The 12,862-nt window shown below is 38.9% G+C and overlaps 1 long non-coding RNA gene across 1 annotated transcript; it reads right to left on the bottom strand.

Annotated features, from left to right (window-relative positions):
* Positions 1 to 5,379: 5,379 nt before the first annotated feature.
* Positions 5,380 to 10,566, bottom strand: LOC125483645. Its single transcript, XR_007262585.1, has 2 exons — positions 10,226 to 10,566; positions 5,380 to 8,393 (listed from the first exon to the last, which is right to left on the bottom strand). It is a non-coding gene; the product is annotated as an uncharacterized LOC125483645 (long non-coding RNA).
* Between the last annotated feature and the right edge of the window lie 2,296 nt (positions 10,567 to 12,862).

The raw sequence follows: 12,862 nt of genomic DNA, 5'->3' as shown, positions 1-12,862 counted from the left end.
GCTTACAGCCTAATGGCCTCAACGTAGAATTCACAAGCTTCAAAATCTGCGCCCCACCGGCCTCATTCCGTGTCCAACCTTCCCTCTCATCCCCACCTCCTTGACCTGACACAACCAGTCCCTTCTCACCTATCCACCCCACCCTTTCCACTGACCAATCTCCATAAGCCCTTACCTGCATCCACCTATCACAATCCCACCCACCTGCCCCCAGTCCCAACCCCCTCATTTATTTCTGAGCTCTCTTCCCCCTCCTCAGTCCTGATCCGAAACACAACTTTCCTGCTGCTCTGATGCTGCCTGACCTGCTGTGTTTCTCCAGCTCCACACTGTGTTATCTCTGACTCCAGCATCTGCAGTTCTTACTATCTCCTTAACAACTGTCCTGAGATGTTCCAATTTAGCTTATACTGGTCCCATAAAATCTGAACTTCAAAAAAGCTATATACTGAAGTCCAAGTAATAAGAAAGTTTCTGAAACTTACTGTGTGTTGGATTATGTAGGATTTCTCTCAGTTTACTGGCTAAACAATGGACAGCAAAAGAACTTCCAATTCCCAGAAGTATTAATTACATATATACCATTAGTGATTTTAATACTGGATTGACATATATCAACATAATTTGATTTTGTGCTTTATCAACATTCAGTTGTTTTCAAAAAGGAACAATTAGGAAACTGCTAAGCATGCAATTTCCTATATTTTGGAATCAATGATGATAACAATTCCTGTTCATAATTACACCACCAATTTCTTTTCAGAAAGAAATCCTCAACAATACTCTCTGGAGCTGGTGTGGCAAGAGACTTTAAGAGACCAATTAAAGTTGTTTCTATCCATCCAGCACTGCACACTTACTTTTCCAAAAATCAGATGCTTTACTTTACAAATTTAAGTCGTATAAAAGAACCAGTCTGACAATTTCTATCTTGCAGCAATTTCAGTCTCCCCAAAACAAGAAAAAAGCACTTACAAATTCCACCATGGGATTTGAAATGCTGGCATTTGCATAAACCTTTGACAGTTGCTAATTACTTTAAGTAAGTAATGGATGGTGTTTAACATGGACAATGTTATTACAAGTTACATGCATATGTTGCTTTCATTCAAGTTATAAAAACCGAAAGAACTGTGGATGCTGTAAATCAGGAACAAAAACAGACATTGCTGGAAAAGTTGAGCAGGTCTGGCAGCATCTGTGAAGAAAAACCAGAGTTAAGCGTTCAGGTCTGGTAACCCTTCCTCAGAACTGATGGTACATTGGAAAATTTTTTTATTATGCAGAAGATAGTGTGGGGGGAAGGGGTAAGGAGTAAACAATAGATGGAGATAGAGCCCAAAGAGAGAGAAGAACAGTTGAATAGACAAAGGAATGGATAATGATTTAGTTGGGAAGGTGAAAAGCTACTAATGGGGACAATTAGTAATGTGTGTAATAGCAGACCATGTGATAACAAGGCCTGGTGTGTGGGGGTTGGGTAAGGACATGTGAGAAGGTGCCTCAAGCCCTAAAATTGTTGAACTCGATATTCAGTCCAGAAGGCTGTAGAATTCCCAAGCAGAAAATGACGTGCTGTTCTTCCAGCTTGTGCTGAGTTGTGCTGGAGCATTGCAGCAAGCCTGAGATAGAGATGTCAGCCAGGGAACAGGATAGTGTGTTGAAGTAGCAGGCAACTGGAAGCTCAGGATCTTTTTTGTGAGCAGAACGTAGGTGTTCTGTGAAATGGTCACCCAGACTACACTTTGTTTCCTCAGTGTAGAGGAGACCACATTGTGAGCAGCGAATGCAGTAGACTAGATTCTGAGAAGTGCAGGTGACACCTGGAAGGTGTGTTTGGGCCCTGAGATAATGAGGAGGGAGTAAGTAAATGGGCAGGTGTTACACCTTCCATGGTTGCAGGGGAAGTTGCTGTGAGGCAGTAGGGGTGTTGAGAATGAAAGAGGAGTGGACCAGGGTGTCCCAGAGTGAATGGTCATTGTGGAAGGCTGACAGGAGAGGGGAGGGAATATGTGTCTGGTGCTGGCATCCCATTGGAGGTGGCGGAAATGGTGGCTAATGATCCTAATTGAAGCAGCTAACCTGGTACCATGTATATATTGGTTCTGGGTGGTTGCAACCTAGTTTTAGTTATTTGAAAACACTTTTGTTGAGCATTTGGTTGCACTTCAGCCTCACGCTCCTGAACTTTGGGCATCCAGTGTGGGAGGGTGTGGGCAAGTCAGATGTGCGGACTTTGCATATAAATTCATCAATGAGGAAACACGAGTGATTTACTGGTGGTGGTTAATAGATTAAAAAACACTCTGGGTGATTTGGTGATGGGAACAAAAACCAAATGTGTGTAAGACCACTTCTGGATATGAGAATCAAAGCAGCTAACTTGCAAGGGTTCTTATGGTGCAGTGCCAGAGACAAGAAACCTAGATTCAAGTCCCACTTGCTCAGGAGGTGTATCATAGCATTCCTAAACAGGTTGTGGCATTAAAAAAAACACAGCTAACTTGCCAGGTCCACGCTGTGGAAGGGGTCTTAATTTCCAACTGCCTTCCCCTCTTCAGTGGCTATGTTTGTGCCTAGGTATCCTTAGAGATGGAGCATGCTCTGTCCACCAAAACAGTTTCACTTCTGTGGAGATAACTTCACAGTGCTGCACAGGATATCTATGCTGCTAATTGAAGAAATGCTTAAGAAGTTGAACTTACAAGACGTAGCGAGTTAAGAGACAAATTTGTTGAGTTCACTATCGAGTACCAGTTCAGAGGAATCTGAGTTTCCTTTCAGGTGAATGACAGGTTAGTTTTGAGAAGTATGCAAGCTGTGAGAGTTTGTGTGGAAGTTTGTAAGTTGTCAGAACTGAAAAGGAATCCAGGCTTCTGAACTGGAAAGATATCTCTAAGCTCTCAAAATGTAAGGGTTAAGAAAGGAGTGACGCTTCACCAGGGATGAAAGTCTACAAAAGATATTGCTGGGAAAAAGGTTGATATTTTGTTCTATGTTTATGTTTAGATCTTTCTAAGCTGTTTTATGTACATATATAGTGAGGGTTTTGTTTGTTTTCTGCTTTTCTGTAATAAACTTGTGTTCCTTTGTTAGGGAGAATTCGTAGACTCGTGTGAATGTTTTCAGTGGCTAACTGCCACAGTAGCCAATTGCAAAAATTAAACATATGATCTCCTAAGCCAGGTTTCACTCTGGGATCTGACTTGTCCAATATTACCATCAGCTGGGCTCATAACAGAAAAATTAAAAAAGAATTTCTGCAAAATGATATAAGTCCCAATATGGAAAAATTGCATGTGCAGATCTGAGGTTTTGGTAATTCATTCTCCCACAGCTCTGTGTGTGGCACAAGAATTCAAAGTATTTTAAATAAAGACAGAAAAATATACAATAGTTAATGAACAACACTAAGTTTGATTTAATTTGGGATCAGGTTTACAAAACTTTGGCCATGGGATCATGGTGTTGGCCAGGGGATGTTTACACATAAAACAGCAATCTTTTGAACTGAAGTTACGTGAAACCCAGCCACTGGCTTGGTCTGGTTTGAACCAGATCAGTCCTGAGGGATGACATTGGGTGCAAGTCCTTATTTGGCGGAAGACTAATGAGGTAATCCTAATGGTGTCCTTCGAGTGAGCCTGTAATGGAAAGACACCGGCTCGTCAGATGAGCTAAGAATGAACAAGGACAAGATATCTGGAAGATAAAGAGAAAAGCTAAGAATGACGGATTTTGGTGTGCCAGCAGCAAAAACTCTGGAGATTTTGTGAAGTTGTGGACCCCATGCTTGGAAGCGTGGAGATAACCCTGAACCTTTGGAGAAATTGCCTGGCCAGCATGAACTTCTATTCTTGCATATTAACCTTTATTTTTGTTAACTATTCAGGAGGGAATGTCATGGAAACCAATGGGGTTATGTTTAGTTTCTAGCCTTGTATGAATTGCAGCCTGCTGTTAACTTTTTCTTAACTAAACGGTGTGAATTGTATGTCCATTTTAACTAATCTAATAAAGTTAGTGAGGTTCTAAGGAAGAGTCTGTGCTGAGGAAGGGTCAGTGGACACGAAACGTTAACTCTGATTTCTCTCTACAGATGCTGCCAGACCTGCTGACCTTTCATAGTAATCTCTATTTTTGTTTCTAATAGAGTTAGTGGTTAGTTGATACAGATTTAACTCTTTCCGTCTTTGTGCTGAGCCAATAACAGTTGTTGAAGGTGGTAACTGGGCTACAGTGGATTGCTGCCTGTGAAATCCCTTATTTATGGTCCAAAGCAGAGGCCTATCACAGTAATTCATCAAGAGAGCACTATTGGTTTTGCTGTTCCTACTTGCCATAAAATGGTACAGAAATCATGCTGGAAAGAGTTTATGAATGAACAAAGTATCCAGTGTCATATAATAAGTTTTCAGATTGAAGATTTGAGAATTTCTTTTGCTCATTTACCCCATAACTGTTGATTGAAATACAAACAATGAACTGGCTTCTTATTGCACATTAATGAATGCAACCAGTGCTGACAGGGGCCAAAATTGTAAATTCCCGTCACCATTTACAGCCAGCTTGCACTGCCATGGAATTGGAGTCAGAGAGGTTTAATCTCCATATTTAAGGACTTGTATAATGTATTAGAGGCTGGACAGCTAATGTTCGTTAAATTGGTTCCTATGATGAAAGGATTATCCTATGATAAAAGAATGAATAAATTGGGCCTGTAGGCCTGTATTTTATGGAGTTTAGACAATTACGATGCACAGATGTGGCCCAAATTTTTGTTACCCTATTAGAGGAGCAGAGCCCAGAGAAATCCCAGCTCTGCAAACCTGACCTTCAAAAATGACCAAACATCAGAATTTCAGCCACCTGGATTGCAAGTTGGGCCAGGCCTCAGTTCCCAAGATGGGCTGGTTGGAAATCCTGCCTCAGGAATCCAGCACAGTGTTCAAATTTTAAACATAAAAATTAAAACAGAGAACACCCCTCCTGCTGTCACCTTTTACTCTCCTCACTCATCTTGTGCTATCAGTGTCAAACTATACCCTTGCAAACTCATATCATCTATACCAACCTATGTTCTTGCATCCACCTCTTATGAATCCTCATGCCCTATATGCCCCCAATTATTCTCACTACTTTGATTCCTATGCCAGCTCAATGTCAACTCATACCATCCACCTATCACCCTTTGCTCTTCCTCCTCCATGCAGCCCTTAATGATGCTCAATATGTGTTCAGTTATATGAGTTTCTGAGGGGCATCAAAGGGAGCTTGGAGCCAACACTGTATATGAACTTCAATTTGCAAACTAGAAATTGTTAAATAACATGTCCTTTAAGAGATTGGATGATCACACTGAAAAACCCAAATAATAAGTTGAATAACTATCACATTTTATTTATTGTTGAAGCACCAGAATACAGCCAGTGACTATGTGATCAAACCTTCCAATATGCTTCCAACAAAGAATATATTGCAGAAAATTGTTTAAATGACACATTATTTTACATATGCATTAGAAAAAAAACAAAAACAAAGATTTTTAATACTGTATAAGTAATGTTAGAACACAAGCTTGCAAAATTAGATTTTGCATCTGACATAGCAATTGTTGTTTATATTGGAAATTTTAAGTACAGTACATGCATACTTCACTTCTGGGTATATTTGGAAACTACACAAACATTTTTTACTTCTTTAAAACTCTGTGCAGAAACATTTATGTAGCTGTATTTATATACTTTACCTGAAGGACAGTTGAAGAAAAGTAACATTAATTATAACACAGGTATTATTTAATGCTGTCACAGGTGGCAAAATACCAACAATTTAAATACAGTAGCCCAAAATAACTGTTCACAGTATCAGCAAATATTTATGACGGTCACCTGGCTTTTCCCTTCCTACTGTTTACTGTGGTTATTAAACCATTTAAATTTTGCTACAATACAGTATAGCAGAATTGTTGACAGTTCACTCTCTGGTACTATCAATAGTTATTTCTAAGTTATTGTTTTCAAAGAAGCTCATTAGCTCCAAACATAATCAGTATTTTAAAAAAAATACAGCTATTGCTGTCTTATTATCATGTCACAAGACACTCAATAATTGTACCTCACCTACTAAGATGTGTCACCTGGTGATCTGTGACAATTGACCTAGAAAATTATAAACTTCATAATCCAAATTGTGAAAATTGTTTGTATTTAAAATACTTTGTCTTGTGGTTCCAGTCTTATTTACATGCCGATCATGTCAAAATGTTTAATCTATGATCCAGTTGAACAAGACTACATAAAGTCTACCAGTAATTGACTGATAAATATTTACTTCTTTGTAAATATTCCACCTCATGTTACATCAAAAAAAACCTTTAAAAGAAGTCCAGATTTTTGTAACAGAATTCTCTGTCAATGCTGAAATTGTGAGAGTTGAAATAAGCCACAAGGTGCATCAGTATCATTATAGAGTCAAAAATAACCTGACATTTTTTGTATAACTATGGAGTATATGGTATAATGGTGGAAACAATCACATTCATCTACTAGGCTCAAAACTTTCACTGTAAAAGTTGCATGCAGTTTAAAATCTCATCCCAGTGGGCAAGGACACACTGTCCAACATTATTCTCAACTGGCACTTTTAAATTTCAAATAGACTGCTATGTTTACTTATGGGTGGCACAGTGGCTCAGTGGTTAGCGCTGCTGCCTCACAGCACTGGGGACCTGAGTTTGATGCCAGCTTCGGACGAGTGTCTGTGTGGAGTTTGCACATTCACCCTGTATCTGTGGGTTTCATCCCACAGCCCAAAGATATGCAGCTGAGGTGAATTGCCACACTAAATTGTCCGTAGTGTCCAGGGATGTGTAGGCTAGCTGGATTAGCCATGGGAAATGCAGAATTACAGGGATATGGTAGGAGGGCTGGTCTGGGTGGGTGCTTTTCAGAGGATCAGTATGGACTTGATGGGCTGAATGGCTTGCTTCTATACTATAGGGATTCTATGATCTAACAACAAAGACTCAATTTCAAAGAATAATCTGATAATTGTTTTTATGCTCAGGTCCATGAGATCACAATAACCACAGCCATTGCAAAATCAATTATCAGATGGGAATCATGATGCTTCTTTGTTACAGAGCAAGTGACCATGGCTATAAGCATAATTCTCTCATCCCACTCAGCCTTACACACTATAAGAAAAGAAAATACAAACTTCAAAACTTATCATGGAAGTTGCGAGTGTTTAACCTCATTTAATTAATTAAAAAACCTGACATAAAAACACTAGTCTTACTTATTGTAATCATGAATCTACCAGATGGTTGGAGAAACCCATCTTGTTTATCAGCCGTCAGGGGTGGAAATCTACCATCCTTACTAAGTCTGACCAGCAGTCAGTTCAGACCCCTGGCAAGATTGTTGACTATTAACTTCCCTCTGAAATGGCATGGCAAGTGATTCAGTTCAAAGGCAATTAGGAATGGGCAACAAACATTGGCCTTGTCAGGAATAAGCACGTCTTATGAAAATGTAAATAAAAAATTTACAAAGAAGCTTTGAGTGGACTATATTCCTGACATTTCAGAATGATTTTTCCTTCTGTACAAACGTTGTCTTGAATTTGAACCAGTGTGGCTTTCAGACCCAATCAGGACCTCATATTATAGCACTTGTTCTGTTTCATGTCAGCCTGTCTCTCCTGTCTATTATTAGTCAGACAGACTATTTCTCGTCCACTGCTCCTCCAACTACTCAAGAGCAGAATCAGTCAACATGATTTGGTAATGATACGCACCATTGCTGCCACTTTGTTTTAATGAATAATGGTGTCAAAGCAGCAGCAGAATCCAAACTAACAGTAGAATGTCAATATATCTCACCTTGTCTACAGCACGCTATCCCTAATTCTAATGTGCAACTGTAAGTTAGAGATAAATTCATTCTGACATTTGCATTTTAACACATATAAGACCCGGAATGTTCAATGACAATGTAATGAGAAATCCCTAAAGTAGTAAAGTTATTTCAGATCTGCTAAGGACATGATAGGTGCTCCATAAAATGCAAGTACTTACGTTTCTAATTAGGCAATCAACCACAGGCTGGTGGGTGTGTCAGAACAGGAAAAGTTCTATTATATAAGTGTGACATGACAACTGCGCTATATCCAACATTGATGTGTTTGTTTACGAAAATAAATCATTCTTTTGATGGTTACCAGATGATTTCTAGAGAGCCTTAAGTAAGGTAGGATTGGAAAAGAGTTTCCTCATCATGGAAGAGTCGGAGTTACTCATTGGTGTGTTGAGAATGTTCAGAATCTTCTTTTCATCTGATTTTTTCACGCTGACTTTCATGTGCAAGATGGCTCTAACATGTTCTTTTCTGCAGAGAATGAACCATTTGATTAGGATGAATAGCTCAAAAGAGTTTCATTGCAGCAAAAACTACATTTACAGTCTACAGAAAACTGAAGAATAATTATTCTCTCCAGCACATGACAATCTATGGTCAGTAGTTATCTGCATATATGTGTGAATTGCTAACCTAACTACCAAAAATTCTAGAAGTGAATCATACAATGATAATAAAATCTTAATTGGTTGCATCCTTGTGCATAAACGTGAATCAGAAATCTCAATTTTGGAACTTGTCTTCTTTGAATTTTTCTGACAATCATGTGTGGCACTGCATTTGAGAAATTTCTATGCGAGCTGCTGGTGAAACAACATCAGCTACTCTGTAGAAACATTGCTGTCTATGTTGATTGATACCACACGAGTTTAATCACTTTCACTCTGATAATGCCATTGTTTTAAAGCAACTGATACATGTCTTTGATTGTACTAATTGCAGAAACTTCTTAAAAATCATTTTAGTTTGTATCCCGCCATAGGATTGCCAACTAAATGCGTATCAAATTCTAAGGTCTCAAGTACTCGAAATATGAAGCAGATATTTTATGTCACCGCTGCGAAGTGGCTGCAGGACCCCTTTGAAACAAATGATATGCCCAGACTGAGAGGCTTGAGTCAGAAGTCTGCAATTGTGGCAAGTGATTCACCATAGTTTTGCAAACATGGAAAATCTAAGCTCATTCATGCAGAACTTAATACAGACTTTATCTGTAGCCTTACTGCACAGCACTAACTCCAATCATTACTATGACATCAGGAGACCAATGCTAATGAGTGTTAGACAGCATGTGAAAATCAACACCATGCAAACCTTTGAATGCGAAAGGAACTTTATGAAGTTACAATAGACTATTTGCATACAGGCCATTTGCATACCAAAAAGAATCATGCCCTATTGTGCATTAGTCAGTTCACAGAGATTTCCAAACATTGCTAATGTGCTACAGCTGTTGTATAGCATCTGAAAGTTGGCATGACTGCATCTTCTGTCATTTAGTTAACTCCAGAAAAATGCTGTAAACATTTATGAACAATTTGATCGGTTTGTTTTGCCAAATTGGGCGTGGAATGCCCTGCCTGCAGAAGTAGTAGATTCGCCAACTTTAAGGGCATTTAAATGGTCATTGGATAAACATATGGATGATAATGGAATAGTTTAGGGTAGATGGGTTTCAGATTGGTTTCACAGGTCGGCGCAACATCGAGGGCCGGAGGGCCTGTACTGCGCTGTAATGTTCTATGTTCTATTAAAAATCAGTTTAGAATGTCTCAAAGCAGCCATAATATCCGAAACTGATTGTGTGCTCAGTTCCTGCAAAGATTCTTTGCTGGATTTGATTGTTAGAATTTTCTAAGAAAAGTAGGATATAACAAGAAATTGCATTAAAATGCCATTTGATTGATATTGATTGTAATGTGGCAATGTCACGTAAAGTAGTTTTCTAGTTTTGTGAATTAGGCTTTTTTGATATTATGTTTAACTCCACTTACTGTATATTGAATGCATAATCTTAGGATTTGGCTGAAAATATTATCATAACATCACTTTTTAATAAACACAGAAACATTTTATCCTTACACTTGTATGTTTCAAAAAATACAAATGTCGATTAAAAATGATCAGGTCGACTACAAAATCTAAACACTGAAAAGAATACTTAAAAATCTTCAAAATCTTCTTGTTACGATTAAATACTTTGAAAGTTTGTTTTTTTTTGGAAAAACGATAAGTTAATTAGTTAGAGGTTCAGACATATTGTATTTTTGAGTTTTGTAGCGGTATTTTCAAACTGTTCTTACCCAATATCTGGGAAATCTCGAAAGAGTGCAGCTACTTCAACCACAATTGCATCCACATCTTTCAGTCTGATGATTTCAGCTATTTTAAGGAGGGCTGATTTGAGAATGGTATCTGCAGATCCCTGGTTAAATGGAAAAGAAAAGCAATTCTCTTGTTAGTGATTTTAAAAAAGAAATTATATGACAGTCGTGACAGAACAGTTATCAATGTGTCTTGATGATATGATGAATTGTAATGGGCGCACTCAAATGATTTGTAACCATTACCCAAAACCTGAGATAAAGTTACAATGATCAACTCATCCTTTTGCTTATTAATAACGGTACACTGCCAGATTTACTCTTTGTTGCAACACACATGGAATGTAACAGCAATCTTGTCAATTCTGTCATGGTACCCAACCAGCAGCTGGAAGGAAGTCACCACCACAGAGCCTGAAAAGCGAACATTTGCTTGCAGGCTCCAGGCAGTGTCTCGTGTCCAAAGGTCCAGTGTATAATAGAGGAAGCCAGCATTGGGAAATGGGAGGGCTAGGAGGTGACTCTGGTAGTCCTATGGAAATGAATACTTCCTCATTTCCCCATGATATACTCCATCTATTCGAGTTCAATTAGTAAACCACTCTATTGTCCTTTATAGCTGCTTTATGATGGCCTCGATCAATCCTGTTTATCTTTGTATCACCAGCAAATTTGAATACATTACATCCATTTCCCTAGATTGTAAACAGTTAAGGCCTGAGCACTGAACCTTGTATTACTCCATTACTAACATGCTGCTTTTACAGAAATGACCTGTTTATTCCTAATTTGTTTTGTGTTCAATCCTCAATTCATAATAATAGATTATTTGCAATTCCACAATCCCTTATTTTGTGTAACAACATATTTTATTTTGTACCTTGAATACATTCTGAAAATCCAAATGTACTACGTACATTGGTTACCCTTCATCTAATCTGCCAGTTAAGTAAATCAAAAATAGTAACAGATTTGTCAAACACTGTTTTCCTGTCATAAACCCTGCTGGTATGATGAATTCTTCAAGTGCCCTATTATGGCTCCCTTAACAATAGATCCTAGCATTTCCCCTATTATTTATCTCAGGCTTTTTGGTCATTAATTTTCATTTCTCATTTCTCTAACCTTTCTTGAATAGCTGGCTTACATTTTCTAACTTCAGTCCATGGGGGCCACTTCCAGAACGTTGAGAAAATGTCAGAAGTTCAAAATTGATGTATCCCCTGAAATGACTCTTCAGAGGCTGGCATCCCATCATCAATCACCCTTTATTTACAAATGCATAGCCTTGAACAATAACACTGCCTCTCATTGAATCAGGCATTCAGTGGTTCAAAATCCCAGACATTTATCCTTTTATGTCAGCCAGGGCTCCCTGATTGGACTGGTTTAACAGATCCAATCATATTCTATGAGGGCCAGCTGGCTGACCTTATCACAATCACTACAACCCCAGTCTCCAGAGGCATGTCATGTACAATCCTGGGGTACAGACCATCAGAATTTAGTTGTATTGATTTCATCAATTTGTTTTTCTGTAGTAGAAACTACAGAAGGTGGTATAGGCCAGACCATCACGGAAGCCAACCTTTCATCCATGGACTCTATTTATGCGGCTTGCTGCTGCGGAAAGGCTACCAACATCATCAAAGGCCCATCGCAGCCTGGTAGTGATCTCCTATAACCTCTTCTGTCAGGCAGAGGATACAGAAGCCTGAACACAAGCACAAGCAGGTTCAGGAAAAGCTCTTCCCGGCTGTTATTAGACTGACAAATGGACTCTTTAGCCTCAAATGCTGATCTTGCTAACATCGATCTCACCTAGTACACGTCCTGTGCAATGTAACATGTATGCCTCTGTCTAAGTCTTTTTGATCTATACATCCTTGCTTACTATGATCTGCCCGTACTGCTCGTAAGCAAAGCTTTTCACTGTACTTCAGTCACGTGACAATAAATCAATCAACTAATCAATCAATCAACGTGGGACCTTGTCAAAGGCCTTACTAAAGTCCATGTAAACCATGTCAACTGTACTATCCTCATCAATATTCAGTCACCTTTTCAAAAAACTCAATTAAATTGGTCAGACAGCATTTCCCTCCAACAAATCCGTGCTGACTATCCCTGATCGATCACTGCCTTTCCAAGTGTTGATTAATCCTGTCCTTCAGAATTTTTTCCAATAATATCAGGCTAACTGGTCTGTAATTACCTGGCCTATCCCTGCTGCCCTTCTTGAACAAAGGAACCACATTAACTATCCTCCAGTCACCTGGCACTTCACCTATGACCAGTAAAGTATTAAATACCACCTCTAGGGCCCCTCTAATCTCCTCTCTTGTTTCCCATAGCAGCCTGGGATACATCTCACCAGGCTCTGGGGATTTGTGCACCTTTATGTCTGCTAAAATATCTAATACCTCCTTCCTATTAATCTTAATGCATTCACCATCCCAACTCAAATCCCTGGCTAGAATTTCTTTCTCCGCTGTGAATGCAAATGAGAACTATTCATTTAAGATCTCACCCACATCCATTAGCTCTATGCGCAGACTGCCCTTGGTCTCGAATAAGTACCACCTTTTTCCTGGTAATCCTCTTACTCTTAATACA

This window comes from Rhincodon typus, chromosome 8, assembly GCF_021869965.1.
Source record: "Rhincodon typus isolate 14 chromosome 8, sRhiTyp1.1, whole genome shotgun sequence".
In the NCBI taxonomy this organism is placed as follows: domain Eukaryota; kingdom Metazoa; phylum Chordata; class Chondrichthyes; order Orectolobiformes; family Rhincodontidae; genus Rhincodon; species Rhincodon typus.
Note: the sequence above shows the minus strand (reverse complement) of the source record. Positions and strands in the feature narration are given on the sequence as shown.